Raw genomic sequence first — 26,904 nt, 5'->3', positions numbered from 1 at the left:
TTGTTTGCTTGTAGAGTGCTCCATTTTACATTGTGGCTGGCCTAAGAAAGTTTAAGTCTACACTTTTGTTAACTTTTCAGTTAACATTTTTTAAGTTTACCCATAGAGCATGTTACAAGCATAGCTATATTATACACTAGCAAAATACCCACGCTTCGCAGCGAAGTAGTGTGTTAAAGAGGTTATGTAAACATATATATATACATAAACATATATACATATATATATACATATCTGCATATACACATATCTACATATACATATATATCTACATATATAAATATATATATACATATACACATCCACATATATATACATATATATATACACATATCAACATATATATATACACATACATATACACACATACATATATACATATACACATACATACATACACATACATATATATATATATATACACATACATACATACATACACACATACATACATACATACATACACATACATATATATATATATACACACATACATACATACATACATACACATATTTATCTATATATATAAAGGAGAGTTGGGATCCGAGAGACTGTGTTTGTGTGTTTGTGGAGGGATGGAGAGTTAAGGCGGGTGTTGGCGTCACGTGATCATCTCCCCTCCCATTCACCTCATTTCATTCACTTCATTTCGCTCCAAGCTGAGCTCCGCAGCTGGCGCGGTCTTGCTGTTCTTGATTTGCTTTTCACATGGCCAACTATACGTTGCATGCTCAAGAGTAAGCTCAGCGCACAACTTGGTCATATTACAACCGGAGGGGCGAACTGACAACATGGTATACAAAGAGATCCTTAACAAATAATTATTGGTATAATTTCCCTCAGTTTATTATTTAAAATTTTAAAGCAGTACTTCGCCGCTGCGAAGTGTGGGTATTTTGCTAGTATATATATATATACACATACAGAGACATATATATACATATACATATTTACATATCTACATATATATATGCATATCTACACATATATACACATATATATACATATTTACATATATATATGTATATATATATATATATATATATATATGGAAGAGAAGGTCTGTGATACGGTTTGCATATTTGCAGTTGGAGATCCACAAAGGGAGAAAAAACGAATCACGTATCATAAAATAGTTTTATTCCTGAGCTTTCAACCCCTGTCAGGGGTCTTCATCAGAGGATAATGCTTAGACTTACAAGAATCAAAGGCAATATATAGCAACACATTCAGTGGGGGGTGGGTAGAGGTGACTAAGTCCGTATGATCAAAGGGGGGGGGGGGGTGTATGGTTAAATTAAAGTGCATATGTCCTTCTTAAGTTGGCATATGCTGGGTTTATGTCCAAGTGTCTGTTGATGGCATTTTCATCTGATAGCCAAGACTCGGCCAACTCTCTGGCGCTTTTTGTACTGGCCTTAAATTTTACTTTTACGTTGTCCCAGTTGAATGTGTGTCCTGTCGATTTAGTATGTGCATATATCAAAGATAGTGCGTCCTTTCTTCTGACAGCGTTGCGATGTTCCTGTACACGTGTTGAGATTTTTTTTGACGTTTGTCCTATGTATACAGCTGAGCAAGAATTGCATGGAATACTATAAACTGCGTTTCGTGTTTCGGCTGTCGATTTCTTGTTTTTAGCATTAAACAGGACCATGCGCAGATTGTTGGTGGGTTTATGTGCTATTTTGATGCCCCACTTGGTCAGGGTGCGTGCCGTGCCTTCTGACACATTATGGTGGTACGGGAGTGAATGCCAGGTGGGGTGGGGGTTCTGATTTACGTCATTCATTAATCAGAGTCTACACAGCAGGCGCCAAAGGAATCAGCATACAAGCGACGTAAATCAGAACCCCCACCCCACCTGGCATTCACTCCCGTACCACCATAATGTGTCAGAAGGCACGGCACGCACCCTGACCAAGTGGGGCATCAAAATAGCACATAAACCCACCAACAATCTGCGCATGGTCCTGTTTAATGCTAAAAACAAGAAATCGACAGCCGAAACACGAAACGCAGTTTATAGTATTCCATGCAATTCTTGCTCAGCTGTATACATAGGACAAACGTCAAAAAAAATCTCAACACGTGTACAGGAACATCGCAACGCTGTCAGAAGAAAGGACGCACTATCTTTGATATATGCACATACTAAATCGACAGGACACACATTCAACTGGGACAACGTAAAAGTAAAATTTAAGGCCAGTACAAAAAGCGCCAGAGAGTTGGCCGAGTCTTGGCTATCAGATGAAAATGCCATCAACAGACACTTGGACATAAACCCAGCATATGCCAACTTAAGAAGGACATATGCACTTTAATTTAACCATACACCCCCCCCCCCCTTTGATCATACGGACTTAGTCACCTCCACCCACCCCCCACTGAATGTGTTGCTATATATTGCCTTTGATTCTTGTAAGTCTAAGCATTATCCTCTGATGAAGACCCCTGACAGGGGTTGAAAGCTCAGGAATAAAACTATTTTATGATACGTGATTCATTTTTTCTCCCTTTGTGGATCTCCAACTGCATATATATATATATATATATATAGACATACATATATATATATATATCTATATCTATATATATCTATATCTATATCTAAATCCCCGCGAAGTACTGCTTTTAAATTTTTATTAAGAAGAAAACCTTTTTAAATTGAGGGAAAATATACCAATAACAATTTGTTAAGGATCTGTTTTTTTGTGAAGCTGCCTTAACACAGCTTTTCCGCTGTTTTATAAACGAACGGCATATAAGGTCTTCCTTTTTCCTTGCTTCGCCAAGGAAGGAGCCTTTTTATTAAATCCAAGGGTTCTTCGCTTTTTTTTTCTTTTTTTACGATTGTTATAGTTCTGTTTGTATACCACGTTGTCAGTTCAGCACTCCGGTTGTAATATGACCAAGCTGTGCAAGCTTACTGTTAAGAATGCAACGTATAGTTGTACAGGAGAAAAGCAATCTTGCCTCAAATCAATGGCAACCTTTTGTAGGTCTATGAACTTAATTTAAACTTTAGGTTTACACTGTGCTTTCTTTCCGAAGTACTTGCACTCATGAATATGTCTGTATGCGTCAGTCGCTCAAATCCCCGCGCTTTGCACCGGCGAAGCACTGCTTTTAAATTTTTATTAAGAAGAAAAGAAAACCTTTTTAAATTGAGGGAAAATATACCAATAACAATTTGTTAAGGATCTGTTTTTTTGTGAAGCTGCCTTCACACGAGTGATCACTTCGAGCTGACTTGCTGGCCAACCATAAGCGTTACCTGGTAGGTAACCACCCATACAATCAGATTGTGAATCAGACTACGAATGCCATGAATGTAATTACCCCGATCTACATGCTGTCAAATAAACGAACCACACGCCGTGGCGCAATTTTAGGGGCTTCGCCTCTAGCGCTGACGTCCGAGGTTCGATTCCCGTAAGGGAGTGAAGTGAGTGGGTGGTTACCTACCAGGTAACGCTTATGGTTGGCCAGCAAGTCAGCTAACATCAGCCACGGTGCCTTCAGTTGTGAGAAGCAGATCATAGAATGGTTGAAAATAGTTTACTGTCAAATAATGCAAAGAGTACACGACACGTGTTTCCCCCTTATTCTTGGCTCATCAGGTGTACACACTCACTGCACTCGCTTAAGGTAATCGAAACTCGGACGTCAGCGCTAGAGGGGCTTCTCAGCGATGAAGTATTGCTTTTAAATTTTAATTAAGAAGAAAAGAAAACCTTTTTAAATTGAGGGAAAATATACCAATAACAATTTGTTAAGGATCTGTTTTTTTGTGAAGCTTCCTTTATACAGCCTGTCCGCTGTTTTATAAACGACGCCATATAAGGCCGTCCTTTCTCCTTCACAGTCAGTTCACGTGATTACGTGGGAGGCGTGATGACGCAATACGCAACCCCGCCTCCCACGGCCAGCGAGCTGCAGTCCATTACAGTATATGGACAAAAAAGAGGTTCCAGTTATGACCGTTACGCTTTGAATTTCGAAATGAAACCTGCCTAACTTTTGAAAGTAAGCTGTAAGGAATGAGCCTGCCAAATTTCAGCCTTCCACCTACACGGGAAGTTGGAGAATTAGTGATGAATGAGTGAGTCAGTCAGTCAGTCAGTGAGGGCTTTGCCTTTTATTAGTATAGATTACATTACATTACAAGCTGGTCTGCTTTCTGCATCAGGTTAAGAAACTCAATAGAACTGGTGGACCCCATAGACAGACAGACAGACAGACAGACAGACAGACAGACAGACAGACAGACAGACAGACAGACAGACAGACAGACAGACAGACAGACAGACAGATAGATAGATAGATAGATAGATAGATAGATAGATAGATAGATAGATAGATAGATAGATAGATAGATAGATAGATACTTTATTAATCCCAATGGGAAATTCACATTCTCCAGCAGCAGCATACTGATACAATAAATAATATTAAATTAAAGAAAGATGATAATGCAGTTGAAAAACAGACAATAACTTTGTATAATGTTAAATGTTAACGTTTACCCCCCCGGGTGGAATTGAAGAGTCGCATAGTTTGGGGGAGGAACGATCTCCTCAATCTGTCAGTGGAGCAGGACAGTGACAGCAGTCTGTCGCTGAAGCTGCTCCTCTGTCTGGAGATGATACTATTTAGTGGATGCAGTGGATTCTCCATAATTGATAGGAGCCTGCCGAGCGCCCTTCGCTCTGCCACAGATGTTAAACTGTCCAGCTCCAACTTTATTTGTTTGAAATTTGGATTTTTACAGAAGCTCTTTAAATAAATAAACAGGTAGATATGTAAGTCAATAAAAGATCTGCTGCTTTTCCATGTCAGGAGGAGCCAGTTGAGGTAGCTTTGTAAGTCTCTTTGGTTAAAAGCACTTTGGATAAAAGCGTCTGCCCAACAAATAAATGTAAAAGTTTGAGTATGTTTTTGTCATGATCCCTAGGCATCTCCCTCGGGAAATGTACAAGGCACTGACAGAAGGACCAGGGGCAGACCCAGGACACACTTGAGAGATGACATGTTTCATTTGTCCTGGGAGAACCCAGGTATCACCAGGAAGGGCTGAAAGACGTTACTCAGGATATGGAGGTCCAGTCATCCCAGCTCATTGTTGTCCACTGTGTCTGTCACTGGGAAAAGCAGAATGTAAATGAATGAATGAAAAAATGGAATTGAAAATGAATATATATTTTATGCACAGCCAAATATATCACATTTTTGATGCTTTTGGCAAATGCATTTTTTAAATTTATTTTTACCCTACAATAAGTCTTATCTTATTAATAATAAGGTGAAATATTTTTGTAATCTATGGTATGCGAAACAAGAAAGGGAAGTGAAGTTCTCTGGCTCAGTGGTGAGTTCTGTCAGTGTAAGCCATCTGCTTGTTATCTATTAAATCAGAGTTTCTTTGGTTCACACTTTCATTCTCCAGTTTACGTAACAGACCAGGTCATTACTGAGCTTTTATGTAACCCAGTTACCTTTTAGCTTTCAGGTTGGAGACATCACTCAGTGGATTAGTTGTGTAATCTATTTTTCTTCTTCTTCTTGTAATGAGATCTATTACCGTGTGGTCTGGTTACATATAATTCATTAGTGCTCAGCACTGTCACTGGGATATTACAGCCTGGAGAACACAGCAACAGGGATTCGGCATTTGTTCTGTTGCTATGTTACTTTGCTTCTGTGCATTAGATTTTGAACTTGTAATGGGATTGCGAATTGGACAGTCTTTCTTTAGCCACATAGTTCACAGCTTATCAGGGATTCCTGAAGGTGCTTTGTGGCATTGTAGCCTTTTCTTCCGCTTTTGCAAAGGCTACGGCTAGGTCAAGGGATGTGGCTGGGTATCCTGTGTTCAAGTTAATTTGCTAATGGGATTGACGTTCAGGGCCAAAGAATATGATCAAAGTCGATCTCATTTGCTTCTAAGTTAATGACATAGTCCGAATAGTGATTGGTTAAGTTACTGTCTTGCAAGATGATCCTTAGAGTAGACATTCAGCTTTGCCATGCTCTGTTAGTCAGTAACAATTCCCAAATCAGTGGGGAAGAAGATAAAACCAAGGCCATAATTTTTTTTTTCTTTTATTTTTAAATAATCCTAATGTTATGGAATAGTCACAGGGTGCAGGCCCATAAATATTAGGACACGGTATTGAGTTCTCCAAAGTGGGGTAATGCCACTGTTTTATTCAACATTACTTCCAGATTAGACGAGTTGTATTTGTTATTGTTGCATCTTTATCTTGTTGTTAAGCTAATCCATTTGTCTTTGCTTTATTTAGCATCTTTAACAGTGAGCTTAGCTCTGAAAATAAATAAATTACATATAAGCCAACTCAAAAGCGATGTGCAATAAAACCTGGAATACGACAGCATGAAATAGCGGCAGACTTGACAAGAAAAAAAGACGGATTTGGCTAATATATGGAATCCTTTTATATGTATTTTAGGGCACTTACATGCAGGTTTATTTATAAGTTGGGAAAGTCACACCATGTAGGAATGGTAGGAGTGGGGTCTGCTTCTTTACCACAAGAACATACTCTCTGCCTAAGAGAAAAGATACAGGGATCTGGGAAAGGAAACGTTACTTTTTTGAAAATACCTTTTTCTACATCTAATAGAGAAGAGTCGAGTGTTCTGTTTACTTTCACATGTTGAGACTTAAAAAAGCCCTCAAGTGGATGTGACGAAAAGAGCTCCAGAGCTGAAATGTGCTGTAAATTGTGTTACTACAACCTCAGAAAAGAGGTTTTATAACACAGCAGGCAGTTTTGTATTCAACTTATAAACTGCCCTGTCTCCCTTCCTGTTTACCCACTACCCAACACAATACCAGCGCTGGCCATCTACAGGAATTCTTGGATGATTCCTCCATCATAGGCTGCATTAATAATGGAGACAAGTCAGAGTACAGGCTTTGTCTTGTGGTGCGGGGACAGCAACCTTTAACCCAACATCAGCAAGACAAAAGAGCAAGCTGCTGGAAATGCCCTACCTGTCCATAGTAGCCGGTGTGGTGTTCTACATCGCAGTCTCTTGGGGGAGCCCTGATAAACTTATCAGGAAAGCCTGCTCCATCACCCGGTGAATCCTGGACACAGTAGAAACTGTTGTGGAAAAGAGAAGGATGGTAACATTGGATGCCATCATGAAAAATCTCGTCCATCCCCTTTAGGCAGCATTCTCTTGCAGTTCTTTAAACCACAGGCCCATTTTTTCACAGTTTACTAAAAAGAACCTCTGCAGGGCTTTTCTGCCCACTGCTATGAGGCAATTCAGTGCTTCCAACCGAAGTACTTGTTAAATAAATAAATAAGTAAAAATAAACTTATCGATTGATTGGCTGTATTATCTGTCCCATGAGTCTGTATCCTTGTGTTTTATGTTTCTGCTGCTGTATGCATCTGAATTTCCCCAAGGGATTTATACAGTTTATCTAATCTAATCTAAATATGTTAAGGTTGTAGTTAGTAAGAGAAGAATTGTTAGGTTATGATTTTAAGTATTTCACATATTTCACATTGGAACAGCTTTTAAATTCTAATTGAGATTTCATTTGTTAATAGCATATAACAAATATATATATGTGTGTAGTATATATAGCGAGTGTATTATGGTGAACAATTTTATGGAAGAAGATGATCCGCTGTGGCAACCCCTAACGGGAGCAGCTGAAAGAAGAAGAAGATGATTATGGTGAATAATTTGACACCAAGAAGTAAGAAAAGAGGACCACACTGTCCCTAATACATTTTTTTCTGCTCCTCTTCATAGATATGAGGACCTATCCTCACAGGTGGCACAGTGGTAGTGCGGCTGCTTTGCAGTAAGGAGACTGTGGAAGATTGTGGGTTCGCTTCCTGGTTCCTCCCTGTGTGGATAGCGCTTTGAGTACTAAGAAAAGCGCTATATAAGTGTAATGAATTATTATTATTTCACACAACAACCAAATGATGTCACTGCTCTGCCCTGATTACCCCAATTCCTGTCCGTGACCCATAAAAGAAGACCCTAACAGGAAGCTAGTAAAATTCAACCACTACATGCTCCGGGTTATTACAGCATTGCCACTTATCAGTATTAAAATACAAAGGATTGTTCTTTCCATGCTTCTTCATGGAACATTATTCAATTTTTTTCCTTATTATTAAACAAGGCTTTCCCAGCTTGGACCCTGTTCGATTATTTTATAGTATTTTTGTGCCTTCACACATATATAGCATACAACTCTCAGACCTGATTAATTCAATCCAGGGTCACAGGAGGGAAAGAACCTATCCCATGAGCATGGGCCACAAGGTGGTAGCCAGCAGGGCACTGCTAGTACATATGTACAGTAAAAATACATTGACGAATACACACAATGTGGTCTAATTCAGAACGTTTCATGTGCGTATTAAATAGACTTGCAGAGTTTGCTAAGTCAGATGTCTGGTATAAGTTTTATTACATTTGATAAACCTCTCCAACCTTAAACGTTTGAACAAGAAGTCCATTTTTTGTGTTAGTGCAGTGTGTTATTTAATAAATAGGTTGATTTTGTTTTAATTTGACCCTTTCTCATTTCCTTCTAAACACTTTACTAAAACAACTTCTTCATAACAGAGATAGCTAGTAATCTCTCGGCTGCTGTGTTATTGGCATCTCATTGTTAACTAGTAGATGGTTCAAGAAAAAAAGAACAGACTAGTAAGGCTTTAAGGGAATGAAAACATCTTCGGGAGTTTCACAGAGAAACAAAACCCCCATGACTGGTGTAGTGCCCGGCGGGCGTCCATGCCCGGCCGGGACGCCCAGGAGGAGTGGAGGAGGGCTTGTGCCTCCTCCAGGACACAAGGGGGCGTCCTCCCTGGTGGCTTTGGGGACCACGGGTACGGGGCTTGGAAGCTCAACCCTGTAGGGGCCCGTGGTCACCGCCAGGGGGCGCCCCAATGCCTTGGGAGTGTTGGCCCTCAGTACTTCCGCCACACCGGGAAGTACTGGGGGGAAGAGACTTGAAGACACCCGGTGGACTTCCAGCTTCACCATGGGAGCTTCCGCCACACAGGGGTGTGGCTATGAGCCCTCAGGATCCACCTGGAGTCCTTCCGGGGGGAATAAAAGGGGCCGCCTCCCTCCAGTCATGAGAGAGAGTCGGGTGGAAGAGGACGAAGCTTGGTGGAGAGGAGTGGAGGCAGACCAAAGACTGAGAAAGGCATTGTGCGTGTGGCCAGGACTTAAGGGGTGATTGGTGCTGAGGCACTGGGTATGTGCACTATATATTGTATAAATAAACATGTGTGTGGTAAAACCATCATGTCTGCCTGTCTGTGCCCGGGCTGTTCCCCACACTGGTCATTTCTGATACAGCACTCTTAGGGTTAAGGCGATCTGTCTAATCAAAAGAGAAGTGCAATTAGCAGCAGGGATTGGCTTGACATGAAGAAATGGTTTTGAAAGAAAACCTGCACTCTGCACCAGTATGACCTGCTCTTGCTCTACTGTTTCATCAACCTTCGTTTACTGTATACTTTATATATGGAATGTTATTAAGTACATGTAGTGTGATGTCTTCCATTATTTTGTGATTAGGATGCTCTTTACTTTGATAGGTACAATATATAAAAAAATTGAAGCAGATTGACAGTGATAATCCAGGCTAGACAAGCATTGACTTTTATAACTGAACATTTTTAATGAAGTGCCATATTTCCTTTTATATTTGAACCGTGTCACCTATTAATTTATCCTTAAGAAGAACAGCTTTTAATCGAGCACTCCATTCACCCTGCATATTTCTTGCGTTCCATTTGAGCAGAAGCATGTGAAGCCCGATCATTTATTCATCCTAACTCATAAATGGTCCTTTTTTTTTTTTTGCTGTAGCTTTGGGCATTCATTTCTGTCAGCATGCAAAATTAATGCTTCATTGCACTGTGTGATCATCTTTACAAATCTTATACAATGAGGATATATTTTAATAGAAATAAACATTTCAAAATATGGCAGGGTGTGAACTTTCTGTGCTCCTGTAGTCCCTCAGGGGCCAAGACTGTTCTCGAGTTTCTTGCTGCTACTGGCATTTGTCTTTTTAACCACTATACCTTGGGAATTATTATTGTATATAGATTTATGTTCTTCTTTCTGAGTTTAGTTTAACATTTTTTTGTACAGAGTAAAACCGAACTTGGAAACCAGAGTCAATCAATAAATCAAGCAATGATTATTTAATATGGTACCCTGTGTAGGAAGTATTCTCACTGATATTATACAGAACATACTAGCACAACACTCCTTACACTTAGAAAGGAGCATATAGCAATAACTAATGAAAGTCAAACTTAAATCAGCATCTTGAAGAATGACAAAGAGATGTCAAAAACCTTTAGCTAAACTCTGTTATACAAAGGTAGAATCTCGTTTCAAAGCTTTAACTGATACATAAAGCAGCAACTAAACTTAACATCAGAGTCTAAGCCTAGTGCTAACCAGATCAGAACCAGATTATTTAAAATAGTGACATAGATGGACCTTGGTAAAGGAAACACCACCCTGATCCATACTTGGATGCCCAAACAGGCCTGTCAGACCCATGAGCAGGAACCCAATGATCAGGGGCTCACTCATGAAAATTAAATCCACTGGGTCTCAGATACTGACACAAGGAGTGATGACAAAGATTTAATTCACCTGCAAGGTCAGTTTCTGCCATTCTATGGGGTTCTTTCAGGGTCATTGAGAACTCGGGCACTCTGAGCCATACAGGATTCTTCTCGGTAAGGTAGGACACTGATTTATTAAGAATTCTTCATTATTTCCTATTTAATTGTGTTTTGTACTGTATTTAGACCTGGTGATAGATGTTGGCCCATATTAGTTGGTTCAGTTAAGTTATTAAATGAAATAAGAATGAGGATAGTCTTTTTCATATTATGAACTGGGCCTCAATTAAGCCAGTATTAGACCTTATACCCCAGTAATGAAACCCCCATCCTAATGGTCATTCCATTCAACTCTACACTCTATCTCTCCCACAGGTCATCAAACAAAATCTCCCCATTTTGCAGACTGATCCCTCCACAGGAGTCTTTTTTCCTAAACCTCCCTTGATTTGCTTCCATTAATAACCTAACCTATACAAACTTCTTGTTCACAGCTCACTTCACAGAGGAGAGACACACTGCAGCCCAGGTACTTTCAGCTGTAACAGCAGAAGCTGTGTCACATAAAAATATGTCATGAACAATTCTGTTGTATCTGATCCCTCTGGTAAATTCAATATTTAAAGTCTAAGTTACTGCATTCCTTGTAGGAAGTGTCCAGCTATCTACACAGATGAAACAGTGAAATGGCTAACACACCACTTCAGGGAGAACATTCTAGCTGTTAAGATCAAAGGCCCCACACAGCCTGTTGTAGAACACTTTACATCCCTTAGTCACGGCCGCACTCATCTCTCTGTTTGTGTTCCTTCACGGGGCTTCAAAGACTCTTTTCAAAGAAGAAACTAAACTCATTCTCAGCCTGGAATCACATATTTCTCCATCTTTTAATGGCTGACTATTTAATCTCTCCTTTTATCTTCCCTAATGGCAGTTTTTTCTCACTCACTCTCATATTTTCTTGGTTACCTGCATTTTCCTTTTCAGTTTTTCCCCCAGTGAAGGCTAACTTTGTGTCACTTCCCGTCTTTCATTTTCAGCATGGATCAAACCTTTAACATCTTTTTCCTTACAAGTGATAACGTTGATGGCTATAACGGTACTGTTTGTAGTTCTACAGAATCGATCAGATACATCTCAAGTGCAGCTTGTAAGCATCAGCAAAATTCAACACCACACAGTTTGTTTGGTTTTAGCAAAGACAATCTTGGCTCAAGACAACCAGTGACTGTGATTTTTGTGATCGCTTGTGAGGAATGAAGGCAGTTACGTGAAGATTGGATTATTTTTCCATCTCTTGTTATTATGGAGTGTATTATTACAGAATTTGAATTTGATTTATTGAATACTAGCCGTCCCCCACGGCTCCACCCACATATTAGTGAAACAGGACAGTGTGGAGGGTCCCGTCCGGCTACCCACTCCCCTCGGCCCACAGCCTCTGTCTCGGATTAGCGCGAGTATATCGCTCCTGCAAGTGAACTATGATTCTTAGCGCTAGTAAAGTGAAGTTTTTTTAGATTGTGGTTGATGTCCTATAAGTTTGGTTGAATGATGCACTTTTATTTGACGTGTCTGTAGATTGGTTCAGGTTGGCGGCAGGAGTTGGGAGAGGGAAGCCCAAACTGTCCTCAGGCCCAGAGGCCCTTGGACTCCTTGTTGTGCTGCTATACCAGTAAAGATCCATTGTACAGGTCTTTTATATATTGTTGTCATACCTGAAGCACAGAATGAGGATGAGACACTGGAATGTGGGTATCAAGATGGCAACCACCGTTATGAGTTGTATTTTGTTAATACAACTGATAAGAAGCCAGTGGAATGACAAACGGTAAGTAGAGTTGCTACCTGGTGTTCAAACAGAATGCAGTGAAATTTTACCAGCTGCTCTGTTAGGTATCTTGGGATGAGTCTCTCCATGAAAAGACTAATTTATTGATTTAAATTTAACTGGATTCTCCTTGCACTGATGATGTTCCCTTCATAGTGAGTTCCCCCTGGGGTCCTACAATACAGCCCATCTAGAGTATGGAAAGAACCCATTTTAGCCAGTTGATGCAAAGGAGAACACCATCAGCTCAAGTCTGTAATTGGCCTACAGACTTTTCTTCACAGAGGCCTTATTTGTTTTGAGCACCGCTACACATTAACATTTTCAGTCACAAATAATGTAGTTCAGGGTCGCTGGCAGCATCAGACGGAAAAGAAACCTACCCTGGTGGGGGCATCAGTTCACTGCAATGATAATTCACATGCAAAACCATGCTGGCTAGTTTACAATTCCCCATCTACCTAATACACACATTTTTGAGATGTGAGAGAAAAATGAAGCATCTTTAGAAAAATCTCATGATGAACAAATGGAGAATATGCAGATGCACAAAGTACCTGAGAAGCAGCAGTGCTAACCACTGAGCCGCCCTGCTGCTTACCGTTATATAGACATGAAAATTAAAGGATTCACTTGTCTTCACTAAAAATCTAAAGAAGCACAATAGACAGGTTATTTTATTTTAACATCTTTTAGAAACAAATCCCCAATTTTCCTTGGACACAGCAGCTTGTGAACAAAAGCGTGGGTAATTAATAGGAGAAAAATGGTTGCATTTACAGTAATAAAAAAAAAACTCATTGGCATCAAACCTTCTGGTGACACACAGCAAGCCACAAATAATTAACAATTAGTAAATTAACAATTAGTTTCATGTTGGCAGGATAAATGACAGAGAGTCTCAGTGATGTGCAAAGCATGGCATTGCTTTGTGCCCTCTTTATACTTTAAAATCACTCCTCTGCAATTCAGGCTTTATATATTTACTAATTTACTTTTCCTTCATATTATATTATCAAACATTAGTATTTCATACAAACAAAAAAAAAATTTCAACATGCTGCAAACTATTTTAAACAAAGCTAATCCTATGCTTTAAATTATTTGTGACCACTGTTTGTATTTCATAACGGAAAAAGAATAAAACATCCTAAAACACAAATACCACATTTGTATTAATTTGATGTTAAGTTAGTATTAAAACCACACTGCCATATTTGAGAACTGAAACTGAATATCATTGTAGTACAATACCAAGCCCAGAGTTCTAGCGGGGATGGGCATTTTGAATCCTGTCGTACGTAAGCAGTAAACCACAACAGAGTAGTTAGTAAGACAGTTGGTGAGCTGTGGGTTTTCTCTGGGTGGTCCAATTTCCTCCCACCGTGCAGGAAGAAATGACTTGTCAAATGTCTCTGGAGTGCTTTATATAGCTCATAAAATGATCAACATTGCTTTTAGATTATTATAATTACTCACAGCAGCTTTTTAAAACTCTGTCTCCTCCAAAATAGAGCCATTTTCCATTTGACCCTAAGGATGCCAGTTTGTCTGACACAGTTCTACTCCAGTGTGTGACAGAGGAGCACAGGCCACCTCTAAAGGTAACGGAATACATCTTGCAAAAGGCGCCTTTGCTTGCTTATATGGGAGAAATAGATGAGCATAAAGCACTACAGTGGGTGGTGAAGGTGGCACAGAATCGATCTGATACACAGCTTCCTTTTGTCCAGGAAATATATGACATCAGATGTCCTTAGAAAGGCAAACAGTGTTTTTAAAGATATCTGCCATCCTGCACAGCTGGACACATCCTCTGTTCTGATGAACGGTATTGGACCATTAACCATTTGATTTAAGAGTCATACTCAGGCAGCCCCTCGTACTGATTATTTGATGATTTCAGCTTGTACAGGGAGATTCATGTGAAAGAGGCTCCGAATATTCTGTAATAACTCTCACTTGGACGAAGCAATCTGAACAAAACAATGTGCAATGTGCTCCTCAGTATATGGAGCTTCAGACAAGCCGGGATGCCCCTGTGTTGGAGCGATGAGGTAGGTGCCTGCCAGACGTTGCAACATTTAACCTCCGTTTGCAACTTCAGGGTGCATACCGCCCGTACCCCTTCACTCAGTCACTCGACTTCTCATCAGGATGGTGGTGTACTGTATTGAGCAGTGTGTCTTCAGGGTGTGAACCTATTGGGTCACCAATTCGTTTAAGCAATATCAGAATCAACTGGATGATCGTGAGTTAATGGAAGGTTACTTCCAGGCAGATGGAGTAATGTGTCACAAATCGGCATGAAGCGTGGCAGAGGAGTCCTTCTTCAGCAACAGGGTAATTTCAAAGGGGCTTTGGCCACCATGGTCGCCAGATCTGACACCATCAGACTTCTTCCTTTAGGGTATGCTCAAAGGAAAAGTCTATTGGAACAAGCCTCGCACTGTGGAAGATTTGAAGGAAAACATCTAACGTGAAATTGCTACTATTCCCCCCGAGACACTTAACAATACGTTCAGGAACATGGTGCGCCACGTCGAAGTGTGTCTGGCAGAAAATGGAAACCACTTCCAGCACTGCATGTAATAGAATCGATTACACATACGTCAAACTATATAGCATATTTTCTTGGTCCAAATTGCTTCATCCTAACGGGAGTTACAACTGAACATTTGGGGCCTCTTTCAAGTGAATCTCCCTGTATATATACAGCCATGTGCCGATTTACGGCTCCATTTGGGTCAGGCTATTGGGCGTATATAGAATTGGATGTATGTCGCTGTCAAAGTGTACAGGTCATTGCTATTGAGGCTCGGTGTGGGTCTGGTGGTGGTCACCAGTATACATACTTTAACTGCCGGTAAGGAGTAGCACAAAGTGATCTTTGAGTTTCATCTTCCCCACGCAGGCTTCGTGTAGAAGGCAGTGTTTCTCAATCACTGAATCGCAAAACACTGTTGGGTTGCAGGCTGATATTTTGGATCATGGGTTGCTGTAGTTAGTTCTTGATTGGACTGCAGATTGTCAATTAAGTGATGGACAATGCTGCGTGATATGTCTTCCCATTTTTAAGTGAGCTTGTTTCATCAAGGGGCATCCTCCACCCCGCTCGCACTTGCTTCACCAAGTGGGACACCCACCCGCTCTACAGATCACACTCATTTCTGTGTTACTACATGGAAGGTTTTCCACTAACGACAGAGGTGTTGCATTTTGGTACACATGCTAAATGCAGGAGCCACTTTTTCCAGTTCAGCTCTATTTTCCTGACTGTGAATTTTGTGCAGCTGCACTAACCATCTTAATTTCTCCACAAAGGCTGCAGCAGAATGGTTAAAAAATAACCACAGGAAGGCAAAAGCACTTTAGGGTAAAAACATTTTGGAGACCAGCCTCGACACAGACAGGCAGACACCGATGGTTTAAACACCACAACACATTTATTCATATTTACACTATTTACACGATTGCACACAACCCAGTGCCCCTGCACCACACACCCTCAGTCCGGGCCTCTCCAATGTCCAGCCTTCATTCACCATCTCCACTCCTCTCCTCTGAGCTTCGTCCTCTTCCACCCGACTCAAGCTGATTATTGGAGGGAGGCGGCCCCTTTTAAGTCCACCCGGACGTGCTCCAGGCGCCTCCTGACGAGCTTCCTGCGACACTTCCTGGTGTGGTGGAAGTGCCGCATGAGTACCCGGAAGCACTCTGGGTGTCCCTGGTATTCCTTCCTCCACCACCTTCCGGGTGTGGTGGAAGTGCTGACGTCCAGGGCTTCACAGGCATCCGGGCGCCCCCTGGCGGTGACCTCGGGCCCCTATAGGGTTGAGCTTCCATGCTCGGTTTCCGTGGCCCCCATACAAACCAAGGCGGCAGCTGCCCTCTTGTGGTCCGGAGGAGGCGTAAGTCCCTCTCCCGGTCCTTCTAGGCGTCCCAGCTGGGCACAGCCTCCAGCTGCCCGCCACAACATGGAGAATTCTTTGGACAAAACAGTCTAGAATTACTTGGAAATCAGGATAAGAGGAACAAGTAAGCTTTAAGTCAGAAAGAATGATGGTCAAAAACAAAAGTAAAAAAAAAAAAAACTCTTGAAAAGAGAAATTACCAGAGGAACTAACGTTTTTCTCACTTGAATCTTTCCTTAGAAATGACTATGCATGCAGCTCACCCTTAAATAAGATGGCCACCAAAGCCACCTAACCAAACCACACATATAATGTAGGATATGCCAACTAGAGAGACATAGTGACCTAACAACTAATAATCCAAAACGTCGTTGGGTGATGATGATGCCACTACAACACTAAAATGGTAAACTGCTGTTTTGAAGAAAAAGCCATATCAGAAATCTGAAATGGTCAAAATTGAACTCTACCACCTAACATCTATGTTCGTTGGCTCATTTTAATCTTTTCTTTTTTCTGAGGCTAGGGATCTGTACCAGCAATCAGAAGGCTGCCAGTTTGAATCCTGTAAATGCCAGAAATGACTCTACTCCATTGTGCCCTTGACCAAGAAAGGTCCTTAGCATGCAATTGCTTCATCCTGGGTTTGATGTTAATTGGCATCCAGCCCCACAAGCAGGTCCTCCAACTTTCAGGAAAGACTTGGTGGCTGGTGGCAGGATTGGCACTCCAGTCACTATAAAAAAAAAAAACTCACATTGTTCCTGTGTGGTGCTGAGGTGTCACCCGCTGCACTCAGGTCCCAATCTGGGTGGTCGTTGTGTGGTGAGTGCAGCAACGTGCTGTAATCAGTGCATTCTCCTAGCCTTTTCACGGTTGTAGAAGACACTGGTGTTTGGAGGGTACTATTCATGGAAGTAGCCAACTGAGGACATGTAAAGTGTTTGTTTCTCAAACTGCGATATACTCCGATATACTTACCTTCGTATGCAGTTGTGCATCTGGGCCTTCCACTTGTTTTTCTATCCTGGTTAGCAGTGGCGTAACTAGAGTTTGTGCCGCTCGGTGTGCGGCGGTGCTTCAATTTGCCGCCCTCCAAAATATCTGAATATGTTAACCTATTTAAATAGAAAGTGAAAATGATGTATAGAGAAAAATTAAGATAAATTTTGCATAGATTTATTCATATATAGAGAAACAGCAATTATTTTTCACATATATTTATTTATAAGCATCTACTAGACTAGAACCAGTGTAGTGTACAAGTGATGGGGGGGGTGGGGGGAGATGTGCGCAGAGCAAGAACAAATTCGGATTGATAACAAAACAAAATTCTAAATTGCAAATTAGTTGTTTATTTTCCTACAAATTATTATTAGCGTAATGTTTATATTTATTATTGTTATTGCCTCGTAAATTTCAACTGCTGTGTCTGATGCCGTCACAGAAGGACAGTCCGAAAATGATTTTTGAAGTATTTGTAGATAAAAAAATCAGAGAATTTTACTTTTTTCATTCATGAGTGATATTTTTCCGAACCCTGCTGCTTACACACGAACTGTACTGAGCCTTTTGGCCAATAATGCCGCCCGGGGCGGACCACTCCTAGCTATGCCACTGCTGGCTAGATCTAGGGTGCCCTCTTCTCTTATGACAGCATTAGATGTATTTTTTATGAAATCTTTACAGCTTCTTGGCAATCTGGCACATGGAATAACCTTAACTCTACCAAAAAAAAAAAAAAAAGACTGGCATGTTTCTTAAAAAAAACTCTTTTGTTTAGGTCATCCTAAACTCAAAACTGAACTTTTAGGAATTTTAGAAACTTGAAATCGAAAGTAAGACAATTTACTTGTGTAAGTGCACAAACCAGGCCTCAGCTTCTCGAATACACAGCATTTAAATGTGACTAATTAAGACGGAGTTAAGAGCTTACCATTAGGACAATGAAGTAATGGCTACTGAAAATGGGGCTTTATAGTTATATGTGAATAATAAAAGTCACACATTTAAAGCAGTAGTAGCCATTTGCAACATTAGAAATGCTATACTTTTAAATCAATTTAATGGCACCTCAATAAAAGGAGGAATTAATTATCTATCACAAACATGAACATTTCTGAGTGATTCCAAACTTTTCAAAGCTAGTGTAAATCCACACATTCATTTCAGAGTATACATCTTGTTTGTTTGCATAGCCTATTTTATATTTTTAATTAATGTTCCTTTAACCTAACATTTGTACTTCTCTAAAATAAACTACATTTAACAACCTTTTAAAATCATGCACATTTTTCTGATTTACTCACTGCATTTAGATTAATATAATTTAAAATAAGTAGCGGCCAAGACACAGCACACAGGCAGAAGAGTTTCAGCCAAGCAACTCTGATCAGGGTACAGAATGGAACAGTAAGAATTTCCAGAGTCCATGTCACCTCCTGCCAATAACTGTGTGTCCTAAGTAGATCTGTGTTGCATTTTTCAAAATCTGTGGCAGTGTATATTCTGTGGCCTTCATCTCTTCCAAGCTCAGAACAAAAGGTGACATTGCCATGGTGATTTGAGAGGCACGGTGCAGCAGCAGGCGACCTTAACCTGGATCAAGGCTCATTTTTTGCTCAACGACCTTCTACACCAGAGAAGCATTTTTGGCCTTTGAAAAGATTGATTGACCAAAGGATTAGGAAGCAAAAAATGTTGAGATAGTAGACATACAAGTAATTTCTGCAGTCTGACAATCTTTACATCTTGGATTCAGATGTCTGAGGAGCTATGCAAACTGAACCCACTTCCTTAAAGAGGTCACTTTGAACTGGGAACGAGACGGGAAGTTTGAAATGCTGCACTTATGTCTGTTTTGGCAGGAAAAATAAGCAGCCACTATACACAAATTGCATGTGATTTATTTTAAACCACACACAGCTTATGCAAAGGAATATTTAATATGAAATATTAATAGAAAAAAAGTAAAATATGAATTAGAAAGAAACACCCAAAAAATGTAATTACTCTCATGGAGCAGGGCCAGCCCCAGAATATCATCTGTAAGGGGTGAAATATGGCACGGAAAGCAGACTAGGGTATGCAGACAAAAGGATGAAGTACCAGCAGGGTCACCCCTTTTAATTATAACAAAAATACAGAAAATCAAATCAAAAATACAAAAATACAATAAATCAAAAGGACATACAGCTACTGTTAGCCTTGGAATAAGTAATTTTTGCAACAGAGTCAGAGTTCTGTCCTCCTTGTATGTGGGTGAAACACTGATGCCAACCTGTCTGGGCGGCCTCTTTTTATAGTGTTGGTGGTGGAAGCGATGGAGCCTTCTCCGAGCATTGGGTGAGGAGCTAGGCATCGTCCATTGATGATACGGGGAAAGAGAATATCCTGTTACCATCAGCGTGCCCTGCCATCCCGGGGTGGAATTCTTACTTCATCAGAGTCAATAAGATGGTCCCCAGAACCAGGAACCATCTGGAATTCAGTAACAGTTGAAATGCAACCAACTATCCAACTGATGCTTTATTTTTACTTCTAAACCAAATAAAATGTGCAGTAACAACACATACCACTAAGTCTTCTTATACAATTAGTTAATTTTTAATTTAATCGGAATTTCATTATCCTATTAATAACCTGTTCTGAAAAAAAGTAATATAGTTTCATTGATCATCAGGACAACATATTTATAAATGGTAATGCAAAATAAATGTGTTATACGTGGAATATTCACAACTGTAAGTTGGAAGCTTAATTAATCTGCTAAACAAACAAAACAGACTCAAAGTAAAAAGTTACTCTATAAACGATCCACAAATGTCGACAAATTAGAAGATTATTGATAGATAGATAGATAGATAGATAGATAGATAGATAGATAGATAGATAGATAGATAGATAGATAGATAGATAGATAGATAGATAGATAGATAGATAGATAGATACTTTATTAATCCCAATGGGAAATTCACATTCTTCAGCAGCAGCATACTGATACAATAAATAATATTAAATTAAAGAATGATAATAATACAGGTGAAAAAAACAGACAATAACTATGTATAATGTTAAATATTAACGTTTACCCCCCCTGGTGGAATTAAAGAGTCGCATAGTTTGGGGGAGGAACGATCTCCTCAATCTGTCTGTGGAGCAGGACAGTGACAGCAGTCTGTCGCTGAAGCTGCTCTTCTGTCTGGAGATGACATTATTTAGTGGATGCAGTGGATTCTCCATAATTGATAGGAGCCTGCTGAGCGCCCTTCGCTCTGCCACAGATGTTAAACTGTCCAGCTCCATGCCAACAATAGAGCCTGCCTTCCTCACCAGTTTGTCCAGGCGTGAGGCGTCTTTCCTCTTAATGCTGCCTCCCCAGCACACCACTGCGTAGAAGAGGGCGCTCGCCACAACTGTTTGATAGAACATCTTCAGAATCTTATTGCAGATGTTGAAGGAAGTGGTCTCGAATAATGACAGAACTGAGTCAGTGTCAACTGGATAGATGAGCTCTTATGCTGCGTGGACGGGTCCCTTTAGGTGTGAATTAGTTGTCAGTATAGATGTCTGAACACTGGTAACATGCAGCTGTTTCTAAGGTGCAAAATAAGTATGGAAACACATTTATGTGTAAAACAGAGGGGGCCGAACAGTTCAGTTGAGGGGACAATGCACCCATGCACACCTTTCTACTCCACTGCCCATGGGCTCTAATGTAGTATAGCAGGTCAGCAACTTAATATTTTAGTGGCCTGTTTTTAAATAAATACACATTTGAATGGCTGGCTCGGTCTCAGTGGGTGTGTGTGCTTGTGCAGCAGGAGGTTGGTGAGATAATTGGGGTGACACACAACTGCACATGAGGTGCGGTCTGTTACAATTGCTTCATCGGCCTTCTGTGGTGTGTGATGGAGGCAATGCACCCACTTAGGTATATAAGGGGGAGCCAGCACAAAAAAAGGGGGGAAGCTAAAGAACGAGAAAGAAAGGAAAGAACAGAGCCATGAGAACAGCATTGGTGGGGAAGAGGCAGAACCAGACAGCCAGTGCGGTGAAGGGCAGCATGGGTGTGAGCACCACAAAGTAGTGAAGGATCAGCACTCTACGGATGGATCGTCCCCACTGAATATTGGTGAGGAGTGGATGTGATCGAGAGGGAGTCCTACCCTAGGGATCTGAGGTTCACCAGGGGAGCGAGAAGGAAGATGGGAGGACTGACATCACTCGAGGCAGCCAGGACAGGGGTTGGAAGGTGTGGAAAGACTGCTCTTCTCTCTGCCACTGAAGACCTTTGGTTAAGCACAGTTGTCCCATTTTCATTCTTCTTGCTTTGCCTTCAGTCGTATACTAGCCAAGCTCTCACAGCCTCTTGTTTGTGTAAGTGTACTGAATTTCATATTTTCCACTCCTGGCAAAGCCCCTGTGTATCAAAACTAGAATTGCCACCTCTTATCATAATTATCATTTTTGATTTACTAGAAATTTATTATTGACTACAAGACAAACAGCCCGTTTCGACAACGTAAGATGAAACGGGCATGAGTGGAATAGTATAATATATAATAAGTATAAGCACCACAAACCTGATATAGGTGTATTGAATGAATGCGTAATTAGGCCTTGAGCTGTAGTCGAAATCGCCTTTCAGGCCTCTAGAGCTTTAATCAAAGTCGCCTTTCTCTTTGAATTTTTGCAGCCGTAAATCCACTGCCTGCCGCGATGTCGGTCTCGTAAGGTTTTTCGGGCAGCTGTGCAGACGGCGACTGTGCATTCGGCTTCGGACATGCGCAGCAGGCGATGTGCGCAGAAGGCGACTGCTCATTCGGCTTTGGACGGACGTGAGTGAGTGAGTGAGTGAGTGAGTGAGTGAGTGAGTGAGTGAGTGAGTGAGTGAGTGAGTGAGTGAGTGAGTGAGTGAGTGAGTGAGTGAGGAGACTGGCGAATTATGTATTAAGATTTTTGTTTATGACTGACTGGCTATTAAGTTGTGTTCCATCTTTAAAGACATTTTGAGATGTTCTCTCAATGGTTTGCTGCCATGTAGTTTTGCATTGCTTGGCTGGATGGTATTTACATGATGAGAAGGTCACATGACGTATGATGTCATTGCTCCTTGCCTGTTGTGCCACAACTTGCATCTAAGATTTTGGATAAAGTGTAACAAACAATATGCTCTGTGAAGGTTTTCTTTGTATAGTATTGGCAAGGAATATATTGTTTTTGAGACTACAGCATTATTTTTGCCTTTTAGGTGATTTTGTTAGACATTTTTAACACTTCCAGATTTTCAGAAAAAAAAACAAAAAACTTCCGATTTCTGAAGCCAGACAGCCAAAGGGCACCTCCACTGCACTATGGACCCCCATTATTATCTTTTTTGTTTGCTTTAAGTCTATTGATGTCTACTACAGTAATTTTTTGAATAACAGTGGATGTCACCGATGCATACATAGTCTCTTCCCACCCTAGAACTTCAGGCATAGAGGTGGAAGTTGAGTCGGGCAATGGTTACCTGGCAGAGAGGATATGCATCCATATATCAGAGAGATATCAGAGGGATGGAGGAAACAAAAGATGAGAGAGAACCAAGTGTGTCTTTGAAAGATCAGAAAGGAATCCATCCCATCATGTTAGCGGGGACAAAACGGTTTACCTTACTGGGACTGAAGAAGATTATTCTGTCTTATTGTTGCTAGTCTGGCTTGCTGTCTTACTATTTTTATAAAGATTTTTGTGATGGGGTGAACTGTGAAACGCTCTGTTTCTTTGTATAATGTTAAGCTTATTTTGAATATTTTTCAACATTTCATAAGGGTTGCATATGGAGTCACCTCCATGTAACAATTGGTATTTCCATATTTATTTATTTAGCAGATACCTTTTCTTTAATTGCCTTGCAAATATCAGGACACATACAATACAATTGTTTGGCAAAATGGCACAAAGTGAATGGATAGCTGCTAATAATAATATTTTATTATGAGAAGCACTGCAAATATATATTCTGGACACGTGGGAGTAATGACCCTATACTCCTTTAAACTGTCTTTTTGAACCAATATTTAAATTTTCTGAATAATTAAATTTGCATTATAGATTTCATCAATTAACATTTTCCTTTCAAATTATTTGATAAAGATAATTTCTTAAATTTGTGACAGAGACATCAAATGCAGCCAATTTTCCTTAAAATGTACATGATAATAATTTTGTAGCTTCACATTCTGGAAAATTTGGAAATACAAAATGTTACCCACCTCTGTAATGTGAGGTGTCTTTGAATTCCTAAGAAAAGGATAACAAATTTTCTTTGTAGAGTACTTTGCCATTTGAAAGTGTGTAACTTGGGCTGCATTAGCAAAGCACATATTGTAAGAATATTAGTAGCTTGAGACCCGAGGTCTGTTGTCAGTGCCTCTGATTTAAGACAAAGCCTTACAGATGCCAAGAGAAAAATGATTAGTTCATAGTTTGGACTCTGTGCAATGCAACGTTCATGTAAGACAAATAAAAGAAATGTGACCAGACAACTGGGGTGACAAAAATGACACTAGTTATCATTGACAGATAATATTACCTGCCCATAAAAGCCAGTAAAGTGTATTAAGAAAAAAATGAGAAGAGGAAATGCCACCCTCTCTATTGAATGTATTCCAGAATCTACCTCTTGGCAGATTTTGACTTAGAAGACGCATACACAACTTTTTTTTAATGTCTTTGTATACTTTTTTGTATGCCTTATTATTGTGGCGCACAACAGCCATTATATTGTATACTTATTTCTGGCTTTCCCTAATCCTACTTTTTTCCTCTTGCTGCTGATGCCTCCTGTCAGTTTGTCCCCCGCCTAAGCCCCCTAGAATCCCCTTAATCAGCGTGTAGCCGGCTGCTGTCACAGCAGGAAAATTGATAGGATCTGCAATGCAGATGAATCACCAGAGCCAGATTAGCTGTTGATGCTGATGATGAGCTGTTCCCCTAGTGCCGCTGCTCTCTGCAGTTTCCTTTGTCTGCGCTGTGCCTGTGTTTGAACGACTCAGTTGGTTTCAGCTGGTGCCAGCCAGTTCCATTCTGGCAACCAGAGATGGTGGGCTGTGATGTTGCAGCACCATCCAGAGGTGATTTGAGAAATAGCACTCTTGGAATTGTAGAAAGCAAAAAGCAGGACAATGGCAATCTAATCTAATATTGACCCAGTGACTGCCTGGATATTGCTTATTATAATTTTTGAGTCATTACTGTCACATGTGCAGAGTACAGTAACATTAATATTTGCATGTTCTAATTTCAATATCAAGATGTTAGGTATCCATTTACAGTTTTGCATATCAGTATATAAGACAAAGGTTTATCTGTGTATTTCAGATGTGGACTTTTGAAAAAGATCATTCCATGGTGAACTTAAATGTGTGAATGATGTAGACATTTAAATGGCCAATGTCATTTTTTGTTCAATACATTTTTGCTATGATGTAAAATCTGACTAGATTCAATAAAATTATGTAATATGATCATATAATAAATTAAATCTGATCATGTAATGAAACAATGAGCTCTAAATGTAATTCTTTCCCAGCAAACATGCACTCAGTGGCTCCTTGGCACACCATGGGCAGGGTGGGCTTGGGAAAACCCAATTAAATAAGACTGAATGTGGGGGCTGCTACAAGGGGGTTATAACCAAAGTTCCTCTAGTGACCTAGGATGTGGCAGTACAACCTCAGCAAGTCCCTCATTGGCCCAGTGATGGTTTGGCAATGCTTGCCAATGGAATTCCTAGCACATTGTTTCCTACTTTTTAATGTTGTTGCAGAGTAAGAAACGTATTGAATTAGAATTTTCAGTGGGTTTTAGATTTTGTGTGTAGAAGTATAAATAACAATTTGATCGACTTCAAAAAGTATCATTTTTAAATCAGCTAAAATTGCAAAAAAAAAAATATATTATTGGTAATGTTTTCATGTTCAGGGTTTTAATCCTGCAAAACAAAAAAGATGGACTAGTACCAATAAATGCAAAAGCAAGAGTTTAACACCACATTAGTATTGTGTTATTTTATTCATTTACTTATTAATTAATAAATTGTAAATCTTCATAATTACACATAATTTAAATGACAAAAAAAAACAACTAAAGGCTAAAACAAACAGGTAGTACTGCTGCCTCAAGGTAAGGAGACTGGGGTTCACATCTCAGGTCCTCCCTTGCGAGGATTTTGCATGTCTTCCCCTTGTCCATGCTGGTTTACTCCGGGTGCCCTGCGTTCATCCCACAATCCAAAACCATGCAGGTTGGGTGGACAGATGGTGGTAAAATAGTCCTATGCTGTGTGTGTAATTGTATTCATCCTGTGATGGGCTGGTGCCGCGTTCAGCGGTTGCTCCTGCCTGTGCCCATTGCTTGCTGCAATAGGCTCCAGGTGCCCAGCAACCTCACCCTGGTATAGAAAAATGAATGGATGGACTAGTGAGGTATATACATTTTTCAGGTTCATGACCAAATTTGGGTTCCCTGTCTGTTTGCACACACTGGTTAAGTGTTTTAGGGCCAACGTTTCCCCAATGTGCAAATCTTAATTGGGCTACTGTTTGCTGGCCACACTAGGCCTACACTGGCCCAGTGTCTGTTAGTTTTCTGGGTTATATCTGAAAAATGCTTCTAACAGAGGCAGCATGAAAATTGTTATGTATCTATCCATTCATTCATTCATTGTGACCCTTGTTCAATTCCAAGAAACAGCAAATAGGCATAACAAGTGCCAAGTACTTCAAATCAACAACAGCATCTGTCCAAACTAAAGCTCATAAGATAGTGTGAAACAGCTGAAGCCTACGGTGAATCCAAAAATGCTGCTGTTAGCTGATTTGCTAGTAGTTGCCTGACACTGTTGCTGGTGCTTGAGTTGACTTAACAGAACTACATACATATAAGGCAGCACTAACCATGCCAACAAAACTTTAATCTGCCACTAATAAACACCTAAAACTTGTGGTAATACATACCTGGAGATAAGGTTAACGAGAGAGAGAGGGAGAGAGAGACAGCTCAGTCAAAGTAAGAAATACATTTACATTAATTTTATATTCTTAAGTAGAAAGGCATACGTGAGGCCAATACAATCTAGCAGATTTTTTCATGATAATTCCTTGGATGCTTGCATCTTGGAGGCCTACATCTGTGAGAGATGGTAACTCATCTTGCACTGGAACCTCAGCGTCACTGAACTCACCGAGGAGATTGCTTACCTGGGTTATAAAAGAGAATAAGAGAAACATGTCCAGGTGTTGTTTAGACACAAAGTGAGCATCACTAAAGGAAACACATGTCCACAGTAATAGAGACAGGTTGATCAAATTCTGACAGGAGTATGAGGCAAGAGGTGCAGACTGCTCAGGCTTCTCCCAGAAAGGTTGAAGAAGAACTAATAGAGGACTACAGTGTTTGGGGGATTGATGCACAGGTGTTTTCCAGCAACACTGGAGTC

Source organism: Erpetoichthys calabaricus, chromosome 3, assembly GCF_900747795.2.
Source record: "Erpetoichthys calabaricus chromosome 3, fErpCal1.3, whole genome shotgun sequence".
Taxonomy (NCBI): domain Eukaryota; kingdom Metazoa; phylum Chordata; class Cladistia; order Polypteriformes; family Polypteridae; genus Erpetoichthys; species Erpetoichthys calabaricus.
Note: the sequence above shows the minus strand (reverse complement) of the source record.